The following is a 15,410-nucleotide window of genomic DNA, read 5'->3' as shown; positions in this document are numbered from 1 at the left end:
GACGATGGTCGCGCACGCCACCCGGTAGCCGGTATCTTCCCAAGATTCCCATGTAATATCGTTCGACTCGATACGTTCGAAGGTGCCCCGTCTCTCGACTGGCTAGAATCTAACCATCCATCTATTCGGCAGTCGACGGCCTGTCTCGTGGAACCCTCCTGCCGTCCTGCTCCTGCCTAAGCTCGCGCCCGCAGCTACTACTACCCCCTCTGCCGGTGCTGTAGGCGACCCCACTCGATTCGCCCCTCAAAAAATCATTACGCCCTTCCGCGGGCTGCGCATGAACGCGGTTTTAATTCGCTACTAGAAAAGTAAAATGTAAACGCCGCTGGATGAGAGGGACAAGGGAGGGTGTGGAGGGTGGGTCGAACGGGAGGTTGGTGCGGGCTTAGGAAGGGCGAGGGAACGAGAGAGCAAGGAAACGAGCGAAAAGGGCGGCGGGGAAGTTGGATGGAACGTGAAAAGAGGAAAGAGAAAGAGAGAGAGAGAGGGAGAGAGAAAGTGACAGAGAGAAAGAAGAGGTTAAAGCGAGGGAAAAAGCGAGTAGGAGAACGGGAAAGGAAGATTGGTGGGACAGAGAGGGAGAAAGAAGCAAAGTTTCGCGAACATAGTCGAGGACGAAACGAACGAGGAGGACGAGGTACGCGACGACTGTGAGAGCGCGACGTAGGACAGATCCTTTTTCCACCGACGCGACGGAAAGAGGAGTAACGGGAGAGTAAGAGAGAGAGGGAGAGGGAGAAAGACGGAAGACGACACGGAGATGGAGGGAGCCGGGCGAGAGGAGGATACGCTCCCCTACTTCTCTAGGGGTTCCATTGTAATATTTATTGATTGGATTCCTAGGAGCCAAAGCTGAGGGCTGTGGCACCTATACTTCGTCTAGATTGCCTAGAAATGTTTCCGTGCACCGCCGAGAGAACCGTTTTCCCGATCCTGGCGTTTTCTTCGACGGGGCCAGCGGACCGGAGAAACGTTCCACTGACCTTGCTCGAATAATTCACGGTAAATAGCCGTAAGCCGAGATGCGAAGCTTTACACCGATCAACCAGTCACGAAATAAATCCTGCGTGAAAAATGTTTGAAACGCTCTCTCGAACATTGATTCCTCGAAAATTAAAAAAAAAAAAAAAACGAGAGTGGGACCGAGGGTGAGAGAGAGAGGTGGCGGAAGAGAGAGAAGGAACGAAGAGCGCAAAACGTTAATCCTTTTAATCGAAATCGGTTCGACGATAAAGCGTATCGAAATAAAACGCGTTTATCCCATCACGGGCAATTGTGTTTGAAAAAGAAAAATCGACCGTTTGAGCGATGAATCACGGCCGGTGGTTCGCGCTCTATTTCCCTGTTAAAAGTAACTGCGCAAAAACCCATAATTGCGAGCTATTTTATTTTTCTATAAACGCCAATTGAACGGAACAAACCGACCGGTCGGGAACAGAGTGTCGAATAACGAGCGAACGATCTAGAAAAGGATAGATCCCCCGTCGACGTTGTCGTCGTCGTTGCTATTCTCATTCAACGTCGCGCCATTGAGACAGCAGAAACGTTACGACACGACGCCTTTTTCATCCCCTCTCCGATCTATCGGTGGACGATACATTGAACGCGTCGCGTCGTTTCCTATGGAATACGCCATCGGAGTCTATGAGTCAGTTGCCCTTGAACGTGCATATTCAGGATGCCGCGCGTTACGCGTCTCCCTCGCCTCTCCTACGTACACCTCCGCGTTTGCAGAATCGAGGCTACGGCTGAAAAATTAATCGACTGCCGCGAGGGAGGAAGGGGACGCAAAGAAACCCCGTAAGTAACAACGGTGCGAGACCGTTTGCGCGTTAAACGTTGAATCGCAGTAAAACACGGGGCCTAAGGATAATGCATAATAACGAGAAACGCGAACGAGGGCGCACGCGTGCAAGTAGAACGTACGTAGCTCGAACCGAAAACACGTGTACGGAAAATGCAGATGTTTCGACCGGTCCTTCGTAGCGGCATACACAATTTCGTAGTGTCCCACCTGCGTTAGATTCGATCGCGTGATACACGATCCTCTCCCCGTTTCGCTAGCGAGCGCTTCTGTCTGTGCGTAATTTTGCAGCTGCCCGAATTTTGGAAGCGGTTTCTAAACCGTTCGATCCTTTCGTGGCGGGCAAGGATTTTCTTTCGAGATAACCGCCGATCAAATTCCGATATCGTTTATTAAACCATCCTTGCTACCTCGATAAACGCCGACAAATACGCGAAAGCAATATTCTCGGCCAAATTCGACGTACCGTTTCGATAATTGGGTCAAAAGTTTCGACCTCGCGAAAACGAGCGTCGAGAACGAAGCGAACGGATAGTTTAATTCCGATTGGTTTTTCGCGGATCCGGAACGAAGAACGCGTATCGCCCCGCAGATGTATCGCTTGCCCGATGTGTGTCGGTGTACCGAGTTCAAGGCTACCTATCGCGGAACACTGCACCGACAAGACATTGCAACCCTCTAACCACCCCCTACCGTGACCACCTTTCCTTCCCTACCAGTTCACTCACACGCATTTACCAACCCTCTCCGCCGTCCTTTACGTCACGCGTTTGTTTCTCCATCGGTTATCCCCTTTGTTCCCGCGACCCGTCTCTTTAACGTTTAAGCAACCAGCTATACGAAATAGTAATACCGTCCGTGTACTGGACACTGTTCGACGAAACAAAATATTCGTTCGTCGTCAAAGGGAATGTTTTCTCCAAAAAGCTTCCGGGACATTTCATTCTTTGAACGCGACTAAATATTTACCGCCGTAGCTGCCCGGAATTCTTTTTGACGTCTCCGTCAATAAGAGAAAAAACCTTGGGAAAGAATCGTAGTCTTTAAACGGATAGTTTTGTCTCGACGATTCAACGTAACCGTGGACATCTCGATATTCCACGATTATCCGTCGCGGGTACACACCGCCGGTCCAATTAACGAAAACGCAAGGAAAAAGAGGAGGAAAAATCGTTTGTTCGCGCTCATGGTGCCTGGTACAACGAAGAAGCTTCCAAAAGCGTCCTTTTCGGCAGTTTTGAACCCCCGATCCGCTCGTTAACTCGGCCCACCTGCCAGTTAACGCGCTCGCCAACACAAGCGCCGCATGAATTCGTCGCAATAGACAGAAACTGCAGCGATAAAGAATATCATCCTCTTTAGCCACGGCCGTACATGCGTCCTAAATGCACTCTACACACGCGAGCTTTTCGAGGGGGATGAGGTTATAGGTAGATAGGTAGGTAGGTAGGTTGGTAGGTAGGTAGGTAGGTAGGTAGACAGCAGGGCAAGAATACGCGGGGTCTGAAGTCTCTCTATGTGGCTGCATCGTACGTGCCCTCTCTCTCCAGCTTTTTCCTTTCTCTCCTGATCCCCTCTCTCTCCTCCGGCTGTTTCACGGTTCGACGTCACCTCCCTCGTTCCTCATCCCTCGTCTCTTACTAGCGCGTTTCGTTCGAACCGGTACCCTTTCCTTTTCCCTCCCTCCTACTGCATTCGCAAACATTTGGTGGCCGTTGACCTCGAACGGGCTAATCCGCCGGCAGCCAAACAACCAATTATTTCTTTTCATCGGTATAGTAGTGGCTGGCCGATACACCGTAAAACGTGGGGATGTGTTAGGAGGACCCGGCGATGCCACCGTCCCGTGCGTCAGGTGAGAATTGCTCGGGTCAATTTCCTGCGATGCCGTGTTTCGCACCGTGCCTCGGCGAACCTTCGCAAACTTAGAAGCCACGCACGAGGAGATTAGCGAAATTACACGGACTCTGCGTCGTTCTTTTTTCGTTGCGGTGCCTCGAAACCGAAGTTCGACCGATCGTCGATCGATGACGCGATCGATAACGGTAGAAAGAGCGAAGAAAAAAACGAGAAAGGTCCGACTAGAAGGACGCGAACGACGCGAACGCGGAGCGAGCGAAAGGGCCGTAGCGAGACTTTCCCTGTCTGCCTAGTAATAGACATACGCTACTTGCGCCGCGGTCTAGCGCGTGTCTATTCCAACACTGTCCTCTTCCACTGCAACTACGGTTAACTAGCGCTGCACTCGCGCTACTGCGGGCTTGATAGTTGCGTCCGTATCTACTGTTGGCTCGTCGAGTCCGATACCGTGTGCACTTAGTCTCCGCTAACTCGAGTCTAACAGATTCGTCGCAATTTTTGTAATGGACGTTTAAAGCGACGGCGTCTCGTCGCGTCTAAATGGCAATTAAAAGACCAACAAATACAAAAGAGAAGAAATAACCAGTTAAAACCGTCTGGTCAAAAATATACTCCGCTAGATCGAATCAGGCCAATTGTCGATTAAACTGTCAGGCCAACCAAGGATAGCTAGCGGAATCGGTAGAAATTTTCTGTTAAATTGTCTTACTTTGCCCAAACCGTGTCCCCGAATCTCGCGACGACCCACTTTTCCATCGGTGACTCGCGCGATTAATCGAGGAGACGCGATGATCCACCACGCCGATTATTTCTGTCGCCGGTTAAAAATACTGAAAATAGGTCATCGACTGTATATTTAATTGGGCCGCAGACGCCTACGTAGACGGCGATGCATCCGTCAGCGCATCGCGATTCTCGTTAATCGAACTCGACGAAAAAAGAGAAAGCGAGTCCACTTGCTGGTGCACCGACGAGTCCAACTCGATCGGAGCGAATCGCAAAAACGGCAGATCGGTTTCCACGGAATCCCGGAAGAAACGTCGCCGACTTCGAGCGGAGTCGAGAAGAATGAGAGAAGCGGAGATTCGGGCCGAGTCGTTCTTGCACCTTCCACGGGACCGTTATGCTTCGAGGCGTCGACCATCGAAACTCGCTGAATAGGGACAAGGGAGTCGAAGTTTTTCTCCGTTCGATCTTCGGCGCTTTCGAAACGGACGGTAGATGGGAAATTTTTTTATGGACACGTACGTGGGTGCTCGCGTATCCGCATGTGTGGTTAACATGGGGCAAAACAAAGAAGCAACGAACCGCTCTGTCTGTGGTTCTGGTAAATCCTCGTTGATATAACTCGGTTGCCGAGCGCGTCGAACGAACCGTGATTCGTCACGATCAGCTGTGACAACGGAATTTTAAGCTGCGCGAAAAAAAGCCGGTCCCATTGTTTCCCTCTAATTCGGCGGCGGTCAGTTATAATACGCGATACTGTTACCTTAACGATATGCACGCGTTGCTAATTAATCGAGATTCCATGCGACATCCGGCCGCCTTTACGCGGAAAGAATTTCGACCAGTGAAAACGTACTCGTCGAGCCATGATTCGCGAGGTACGCGCTACAACCTTGAAGCATACCTCTCTCGATTCTTTTTTTATTATTAAATTTTTCCGTGACGTTCTCCTCGTCGTACCTATCGCATATTTCGCTATCGGATATTTCGATTCCCTCCGGCTCGTTTCCGCGAAACAGAATGGAGACGTTTCTTCTTCCCTAATCGTTCGTTTCGACGGTATAAAGTTCGTTCTCGGCGACGCCGCGCCGGTCGCCGGATCAACGCGTACATTCAAATGCATGTATATTCGCGAACGTCTCGCCAGTGCTTCTCATAATGGCCAGTGTTTCTCTGTAACGTACGTGCTAGGAGGCCGTGGGCACCGGGGACTCACGATGAATTTCAATGAACGACCACGCGAAATGCATATTTGCCTAGCAGAGGAATCTGGTGGCTGCGATAAGATACCGCTCTTCGATCGCGAATTTTCAATCGATTCGTGAAAAAAAAAATACGTAGAAAAGAACGAAATCCGTTCTCGCGACGGAGGAGCAACGAGAATCGAGAGAACAGAGTTTCGTTCTACCGCGAATAATCTATGGCGTGGCACGAAATAGAAACTCGCGGTGAATCGCGTGGCAAAACGCCGAGCGTTAAATTCTCCCGAAGGTCATTCTAGCATCTCGTCTAAATAACGTATTCAAGCCGGGCTCTAATTTCGCAGATAGCGCGAGCGTCGCGTAATCTAGTTACTTGGCGTCTAATCTAATCGGTCGATTCGAACGGTGTGCATGCATACCTGCGCGTACGACGGTGTGCGTGCAAATACTATCGAGACGAAAAATTCGACTAACCACGATCGGTGCGAAGCGTGACTCGTAGAACGGTTCGCGACGACGAGCAGCCGCGGCGCTCATTAAATTTAATTAGACCCCACTCTCTTCTTTTATTTAAAAAAAAAAAGGAAACGCTCGCGAACTGGGTTGATCTTGTAGCGAGCACGGTTGTTTTCGTCAGCGTGCAAACTGCTGCGATTATTCACGACTTTTGCGCGCGATCCTTTTCGTTTTCCTTACACGACCAATTATTTCAATATTTGTCTTATCTCGACAAACACGCTTCGACGCGTAACGTTCGCTATTTTGTTTTTTCGTAACTTTACGTCATCGCGAAACACGGTTTAATTGTTGGACTTTCTTCGAATTTCTATCGATCGGGAAATCGATTACGATTCGCTGACCGCACCGATTATAGATCGAGAATTAGGTCGTCGTCGTGGTCGTTAAAAGGCGAGACGAAACGGAATTGTCGCGGCGACGATGACGAGGAACAACGATGCACGCGAAGATTGGCCGGGCGAAATACGCACGGTTCCGCGGGAACTCGGCGAGAGGAAATACGAGCGAAGCGGAGAAGAGAAAGGGAGAAATAACGGGTGCGAGAAGCACTGCCCTCCGCCGTTCAAGGAGAACGAACCGTTATCGGACGCTATATACCCCTTTTCCAGGTGTGCAGCGCTGGAAAGGAGACTGGAGATCGCGTCAACGTCGCGAATCGCCTGGACACCTCGACAAAGACGTCGCATAATTTCATTCGGGACTAAATACGTTCGACGACGACGACTATTGTCTCTGTCGAGGATCCGAAAACACGGTAGAATGCACGAGGACGGAATAAAGAAGGGACGTTGAAGCAACAGATGCCTCGGGTAACGTCGATCGAATACCGGTTCTCCGTGTATTTCGAAGCGACGTTATCCTGGCGCGAAGCGAAAACGAGGCCAATTGCAAATTGCGGGTGCAAGCTGAAACGGTGCGCGGCGTTTTGCAACGACAGATTGCTTTCCCGATGCGTTATTGTTTTACGAACACGCGAAGAGGGAGGAACGTAAAACCGGTCGGTGTAGATTATTCGTGGACGTCAAAAGTATGTCGTTAGATCGGCGAAAATAAGTTTGTCGAAACGGAAAGCGTAAGTTTCGCAACGGCACGAAGTGGTTCACGGTAAGCGAATCGTTCTGTCGAGTCATCGAACGTCTCATTGGCGTGGCGCGTTGCACAAAAATGCCACTTGTTCGCGCGAAAATCCGACGCCCGCTTACGGGACGATCGCCCGATGAATCGACGCGACTTGTAAGCAACGAGTCCTTTCTGTGCCTTCTCTTTTGCGTCGCAGGAGTTTGCACGCGTTCGTACGATGGTGTGCGAGCGCGTACGTGTACGTACGGAAGCGAGCGAGCGAGCAAGGTAAGGCACGGTAAAGGCAAGAGGAGCACCTGGGCATCTATGCGTCATTGTGGACGATAAAAAAAAAAGGCTGTAAGGCTGGCTGAATGCAAGGAAAACGTCGACAAAACAGCGACGAGACGGGACTAGCGAGGCTGGTTTGTCTTTTCCCTCTTTTCTAAGAGGCGCACTCACGGTGGTATGACTCAATAGCGATCATCGACGAGGCCTTCTTTCTCTGTTCGCGTTCTTCATGAAAGTCGAAAGGAAACGTCACGCTATTCGGAAAGTATTTTAGGACTCTAACGCGTAAACAGTCCCGTGCAACGGCATACCTGTTTCGAAAATATGTTGACACGCTAAAGCGCGGTCCGAGAGAAATATCCGAGGAACAACGTATTACCGACGCGCGATGGGCAGCGGCGATGTGCAAATCGGCCTGTTATCGATCGGATCTAAAGAAAGGAATACGGAAAAAGAACGAAAAAAGAAACGGGTATCCTTCTAGCGAGGACAGATACGACGAGCTCGTAGGCGAGCGTCGAAGCCTCAAGGCTCCTTGGTTCGCGGTTCCAAACTCTCGCGCGTTCAAGGATCGGCTTTGTACGGAGGAATTTTTATTGGCACACCGCTCCGCTCCACTCCGCGACGACGTGGCGAGCGCGTACAGTCTGACGCGCGCATAATATACGCGTGCAAGCGGCACCGGGTGAATTTTTTCAGGAGCTACGCGCATCGTCATCGGAACGGACACCGCGAGGGAGAACGAGAGAACATCCGATTTTTGTTTCTTTTACCGCCGTTACCGACCGCCCCTCCCCAATTTTCTTCTTTCGTCCGCGGTCTTTCCCTTTCCTCTCGTCCTCTCGCGATTTCTCTCGCTCTTCGCCACGTTCGGTCTCGTCACCCTCGCTTTTCCATCTTCTTTCCGCAGCGCGCGGCGCGGCGTTCGTTCTGTATCGCGAGATCTATTTATACCTAGTCGGCCGGTGTTTTCAACTTGCAGCGGCATCGTGTAACAAACGCGCGTCGCTCGTAAAAATAGGGGATCTGCACGATACGTTGCACATCCCGGAGAGCCACGACAGGGAGAGAAGAGAGCGGAAAAGAGCGAGAGAATTCGTAAAGCGTCCGCAGAGAGAGTGGTCGGGCGTAGGGTCGAACCCGAAAGACCGTGAGAGCAAGTATCCTCTTTGGAAAGGTACACGCGGGGAGATCGAGAAGACGCTGCCGCGGTCGAGGCTACCGCGGACAGGAAAATTCGCGTAACTCTCGGAGAATCGAATTTCGCGCGATTGCGCCGCTAGATCGGTGACGCGCGACCTTGTTCGGAAACGTACGATTTCCTGGTACGGGCTATTTTCGTTCGTTCTTCCTAACGCGTCGGGAAAAATAACAAGCGTCTGGTGGCGCGCAATAAAAAAGAGTGATCGTCACGGCGAATACGACGAAGCCGCTTTAATTGAATCTCGCCGCGACGGACCACGGCTCTACCCGTTCCCGTATCCGTTCCCGCTCTCCGCGAGAGGGCGTCGTCGTTTCACGGAGACGCGGAATTTTTCGTGAATGAACGGCCGGAGAAAAAGAGAGGAAGGAAAACGAGCAACCGGCAGCAACGGTGGCAGTTACGAGGGGGCAGAGGACGGTGGGAAGAGGAGAGAGAAAGACAGAGAGAGAGACGGAGAACACGCGGTACGCAGGAGCGACTAGGAAAACCGGACAAAAAACACGGGAGAAAACGAGAGTGAACGAGAAACCGAGAGGAGCAGGGTCGAGCTTAACGTACGTACGTACACACGGTACTCGTAACACGCGGCCTGGAGCGGCACGGTCCGCGCGACAAAAGGATCAGCCGCTCGCAGACGGATTACGTCATTTCCCAGGCAACCTCTAACGTCTGGCATTATGTGTTCGTCTAGCGGTCGTCTAGCCGCGGCGATCCCTGCTCCGACAAACGCGCCAGCCAGAACCAGTACCGCCGCGTGGCTACCTTTCACGGTCGCGCTCTTTACGCGCCTCTACCTACTCTACCGCGACGCGTTAACTAGCCGCTCGTAGACGCGGTGTCCGTGAACGCGCGCGAAATCGTGCGCGTTAACGATACACCTCTCTTCTTCGCTCGCTCGCGCGTGGACGTGTGCGCGCGCGAGTACGCTCGTACGAACGTACAGGCGCGCATAGTCACGGATGCAAACCACGAGAAACGTACCGTGCACACAACGCGCACACAACGCGACACGCGATAGTCGCGTTTCCGTGGTATGCGTGCACGCATGCAATATACACACACTCTTCTCGTTTCTCTCGCTCGCACGGACACGCGATCCGTCGTTTCCTTTCTGCCACGCATATACACACGTACGTACTTTCTATCTTTGTTCGTTCGTACGCCTCTGTAACCGTCTCCCTTTCCCTCGTTCCCGTTCGCTCTTTCTTTCTCTGTTTGGCGCGCGCGCTCGCGTACTCTCTATCGGTCGTCTCTCGCTTTAGAAGCCGACGGGCGGCCGAAGGCCACCGCTCTCAGCTGTGGACGTACCTTGATCGTCGAGTGCGAAGTAAAGTGTGGGGCTCCTTTGCCCGGTGTCCTTGTCGTCGGTGCTAAACCCACCGTTTGACTGTCGGATGCGACGATCGCGACGACGAGCGAGCCTTCTTTTCTCTTTTCTCGGCCGTCGATTTTTCTCTCTTCCCGACTTCGTCTTCCTCGCCGCGGTCTTCCTTTTCGTCCTCGTCCTCCTCGTCCTCGCCTTCGTCTTCGTCTCCGCTGTCGCGTCGCCCCCCCTGATTATTCACACCGGAGAAATTTGGATCTAATAGAGATTCCCTAAACCACGCGATCGTTTCTCGCAGTCTCGTGCGTTCCGCAGGACCTCGAGGACACTGGTAGGTCCATCCTCGTGAAAAACGATGCACGGCCAACGTATCGACGATCACGCGATTTCCTCGCGAACTCGATCGACTCTACGTACGCGTTCGATCCACGCGAATCCACACTGCTCTCGTCGTCGTTCCTCGTGACGCGACCAACTTTCCTACCGAACAACCGTTTCCTCTACTACGTTTCTCCACCGACGAACGACGTTTTACTACGGCCACGTTTATCGTCGACGACGCAAATATACCATCGCACTTTGTTTCTTCGTTTCCGACAGAGCCCGTTTGTCGTCGGCTATCACTGATCGTCCTGTTCAGCGCGAATTTAGATGACGTCTCGTCGAAAGGGCCCGGATCGAGTATCTCGATACGCGCGGCTGTCACTCGCGCCTCGAAGGACGAAGAGGATGAAGGAAACGCGCGTCCGTGAAGGAACGGTCTTCGTAGCCGTTACGGCGTAACAACACCGTACATACGCGAACAAGGACAAACGTGTATCCCTTTGCCAAGGATCTTCCCTTCTCTCTTCGTTCGATCTTCGTAACGCGCGACGCGATACTGGATCACCGTGAATCGGTATACGCGACGATTGCCATACGTTTCGACGCGTGGCTGCCACTGTTTCGTAGTTTTTCTTCTTTCTTCCGTGTCGGCAAAGACGGCGATGCGTAATGCGTGTGTCCGATGCAACGGGAACAGTGTGGGGAAAAAAAAAACAAAAAACAAATGCACTCCCGTGTGATCCCGAAAACACGAAACGCTGAAGAGTGGTAACGTGGAGGATCGCGAACGACGATCGAATTGCCGGAAAGATTCGTTAAAACGGTGTCGGCGAACGTAGCGTAGGATCTCTCGTTGACCAGTACGAAGGATCCCGCGGTAAAGTATCCGATATTATCTTGCGGGACGACACCATCGAGCGAAGGACCAGCTTCCTGCCGCTTCTTTGGGACACACCGGGGGACTACCTAGTCGTAGAGTGATTGGGAACGCGACTGGCCAAAGCACTTGATTCGCGCGCGGTTCGGTTTGCCCGTTGCTGCGCCTCTCCCGTGCAGTTTTTTCGGCGGTCTCGTGGTATGCGTGCATGCGCGTGCATGTATGCGTGAGCCCGCGCGCTCCTGTGTGTGTCCCTCGGACTTTTTCTCTCTCTCTCCTTCCTCCTCCTTCTTCCTGTCCCTCTCTCGCTCTCCTCGCTGTTACACACGACCGTGTTTCTCTCTCTGGACGCGCGTATGTACCCGCTTAGCCGTCGCGTCCGTGTTGTCTCGTACACACGACTGAATTTTCGTGGCTGCGCTTGTCCGCGTGTTCTTCTGCGCGCGTGTTTACGCGTTCGTGAGCTCCTTTACGCGCTCTCTCGTCGTAACCGTCGCGTTGTCGTCCTCGTCGTCTTCGTCGTGGTCGTCGTCCTCGACCTCGTCGTCGTCGTCGCCGTCGTCGTCGTCGTCGTCGCAATCGTGCGTCTACGCGTGTCCGTCCCGATCCGCGTTCGTCGGTGCTACGTGCGTGCGCGCCCCGGGTAGGCGAGGGTATAGTTACCGAAATGTTAACCTCGTGGAACCACTTTTTATTGAGTGTCGCAAAATTCATAGGAACCTCGCGTAAGGAGGAGAGGGGCAGTGGCCCCGTCTCTCTCTCTTTCTCTTTTTCTCTTCCCTCCGCTATTCGTCTCTTTTTCTCTTTCTCTCTTTCTCTCTCGTGATTCTCTCCACGTTGGCGGGGTTAACGCGTGAGAGGGGCGGCAACCCCCACCTATGCCCATTCTCTGGCCCCGCGCTACCCCTCCGTACACTCGACTACCCTCCTCCTCCGCCGCCACCTTCCTTCTCCTCCTCCTCCTGCTGCTCCGAGCAGTCTGGTCCTCGCCAATTCTTTGGCCCCACCACTTCCTCGCTAGTGGTCCCCCAACCCTCGCTTTTGTCCCTCTCTGTTCCTCTCGCCCTCCGTGCCACGTCCATGCAACTCTTCGTTCGTTCGTTTGCTCGTTCGTTTGTTCGTTTGCTCGTTCGTTCGTTCGTACGTTCGTTCGTTCGTACATTCGTTCGTTCGTTCCTTCGCTCGTTCTCCTCGCCTTCTTCGTCTTCGCGTTTCTCTCTTCGTTACTCCACACCCCGAACCTCGACCCCTGGCCTGCGTCTCTCTATCCGTGCCCGTTTCCTCCGTCTTTTTCTCGCAACTACTTTCCGCGTACGCTTCCCTCCGCTGCCTGCACCCTTCCTAACCCTTTCCCTATTTCGTTCCGTTTCGTTCCATTCCGTTCCATTCCGTTCCTTTCCGTTCCTTCCTCATCCTCTCTTACCCTCTACGCCCTACTCTTCGTTGAACACCCTTCTCTTCGCTTCCTTCTCGTTTCGAACCCCTTCTCCGTCTCTCTCTTACGCTTTCGCCCGATGCGCGCTCTCTTTCTCTTTCTTCTTCTCTCCGTTGCGCACACCCTTCCGTCTTTTTCTTTCCCCTCGCTCCGCTTCAGACCCTACCGCGGCATTTAGCCATGCATAGCCGAACTTATGTACAGTTAACTGCGCATCGAATAGTCTTGTCGATTTTTCGCTCGACGCGATGCTCGGTTCCTCGCGTTGCTCGACGATCTCGCCAATGTCCCCTTCTTATCGATCCTCGTGTCGATCTTTCGCCTCGAACAACCCTTCTCTTTCCGTTGCCTCTGCCAGAGAACGTACTTGCTCGATCGAGCGAGATTTTCGTCGTCGATGCTTCCGATAGTAAGTACACGGGTCTTTTTAACGCTCCGATGGTAAGCCAATAATACGATCGATCGTTTTCGCAGATGCGTTTTCTGTTCGCAATTTTGCTGCTTTCGCGACGCGTCTGTTTCGACCTACAAGAGAGAGAGTATCCTTCGACGGTGCCTAACAATTCCGATGCATCTGTGTCAATAAGCTGCAAGGTGTTTACCTTTCCATGGTCCCAGGAACACGCGTCTAGATCGGAACGATAACGCGCGAATTCGTGTCCTTCGTCGAATCGATCGGCGATCGTTCGATCTACTTGTCGCGCCGCTCGCGTACCCGAGAACAAATTTCTGCCGCGTCGAAATTAGAAGAATTCCGACGATCGCGGAAAGCGACCAGCGTTTCCAAGAAAACCGATTTAAACTCGACTATCGTCGGCCTCGATTACCAGCTTGCTCACGAATACGTCGGTTAACCGAGGCAGCTGCTTTATAAGAAGCTGATGCAGAGACGATTCGATTCCGTTAGACTTTCGGCGATTTTTCGATGGCGAGAAACCGCTCGGAAGCCGAGGCAAATTCCGAATGAAGACGTTCCCTAATATCGTGGCTCTCTTTGTCCCCGGAGAGAGCGTCGACGGGATTGCCGGCAGGTGTTCCACGCGAGACCACGACTATCTCGAATTTCGTTTATTGGTCGATCCTCCTTCGAAGTCGTGTCCAGTCGAGACCCAAGGGCCAATTAATATCTTGCAGGGTCATTAGCGAACTCCCGTTCGTTTGCCCTTAATTGACCATCTTCGATGCAGTCGTACACGCAGCTAGCAGCGCGTACTTGCTAATCTAATCGACGAGTAAGCGCGTACTTTCGACTTCGCGATCGAGCGTGATTCGTACAGCCTTTCTTTCTTGGGTCGTTCGCAAAGAATATCCACGTTCCCGAGATATTTTCTAAGCACGACGATCGTCTCCGTTTTCTACGCGTCGTAAAGGAAAGAGAAAAAAATGAAGGAATGCGTCGCTCGTCGGTGTTTGCGCATGTGGCTGCGACCTGAAAAAGGAACGGTTCGTCGTCGATAAAAAGTTACCTCTGCATCGGGTAGATATGTATGCCATTTCTAAAAATACCATTTCTGAAACAGCGTTTTCGCGCGCTTGCGGTTGCTCGCGCGTGTACTTGTACGTGTTCGCAGACATCGCAAGGCGTGCATTGTATCTACCGCCGCGTAGTCCGATATTTCGCCTCGCGACACGATCGAGGCGTAAATTTATCGTCGACCGCGAGCACCTAACGGTCGATTCGACTACGACGAAAAGAATTCGCCGAGCAAGGATTTCGAAGGAATCGAAAACTCTACGATAGTCGTGTACGCGTTTGGAAGAAGCAGCGAATCTCGCCGACGAACTTCTAATCCTCGCGACTCCGCTCCGCGTTCCGGCTTATCGACTTTCGACCACGGCACGAATCTTCGCAGCCGTCGACTTTCTTGCGGTCTCGAAAGGTAAATCGAGCCGGATCCGTGGCCAACAACGAGTTTTCGACGAGCGGACGCTCTGTCGAGTTTCGTATTACCTGTGACCGAAATTCGCTCGTTGAAAAAGATTCGCAACATCCGAGCGAGAATCCAAAATTCGATTTGTCCAACTTCCAGCCGAGACCCTGAACCATCTCTTTACCCTTCGCCGTGGCTCGCGTCGACGCGATTAATCAGCCTTTCTAGAAGTCACCTATTATCGCGGCGATGCAAAATAAAACCTATCGCTTTCCTGTGTACGAGCGTATTTATACTGTGACTAATGCCAGCGTCAGATAAGATTATAATTTCACACTCGTCAAGATCTCGGTTGCCTAATGCTTGCCCGACACGGTTAGAGCAAAGTATAATACCATTAACGCTACGAGAAAAATAACTCGTTGGACAGTAAATTTCGTACAATTTTTACTCGTGGAAAAAGAAGAGTACGAAATTCGTACGAAAAAGAGTACGGGCATAAACGTAAAGTTTGATGGGAAGATCACGAATCATCGATCTCTGCTCGAGCGATCTCCGTAGGGATCCTTGACCTGACTCATCCGATCGGGCGAGCGAAACGAACTTCTTCGTGCGAGCGTTTGGCGCATAAGCCACAGTCGTCTCGGCGCGAATGAATTATAAATTATAACGAGACTGGCCCGGTGTATCGCACCGTTTCGTGGCAAATAAATCTTCGGCCAGAACGGAACGATGGAATAGAATATCGTGCGAAAGTGTAGCCAATGGGACGAAGGCAGAATTCGGCGAGATCGAGGCACGAGCGTAAAATCGTGAAATCTCGAGAACTCGTTTCTACCGATAGTTTTCCTCGTATTAACGCCTTTCTCCTCGTCGAACGATTCTTCTTCGCTCCGTCGATAGGGGAAAAG

General features: G+C 52.1%; 1 protein-coding gene across 2 annotated transcripts in view; it reads right to left on the bottom strand.

The window, feature by feature from the left end:
• br (broad-complex core protein) overlaps positions 1-11,892 on the bottom strand; it is a 32,375-nt gene extending 20,483 nt beyond the window's left edge. Inside the window, exon 1 of one of the 2 annotated variants that reach the window (XM_012287548.2) lies at positions 9,977-11,892. The gene's annotated coding sequence lies outside the window, so the exon portion shown is untranslated. Of the gene's footprint in view, positions 6,087-9,976 lie in introns of those variants that run through there. The other variant, XM_076532573.1, reaches the window with a different exon arrangement.
• Between the last annotated feature and the right edge of the window lie 3,518 nt (positions 11,893-15,410).

Source organism: Megachile rotundata, chromosome 6 (genome assembly GCF_050947335.1).
Source record: "Megachile rotundata isolate GNS110a chromosome 6, iyMegRotu1, whole genome shotgun sequence".
Taxonomy (NCBI): domain Eukaryota; kingdom Metazoa; phylum Arthropoda; class Insecta; order Hymenoptera; family Megachilidae; genus Megachile; species Megachile rotundata.
Note: the sequence above shows the minus strand (reverse complement) of the source record. Positions and strands in the feature narration are given on the sequence as shown.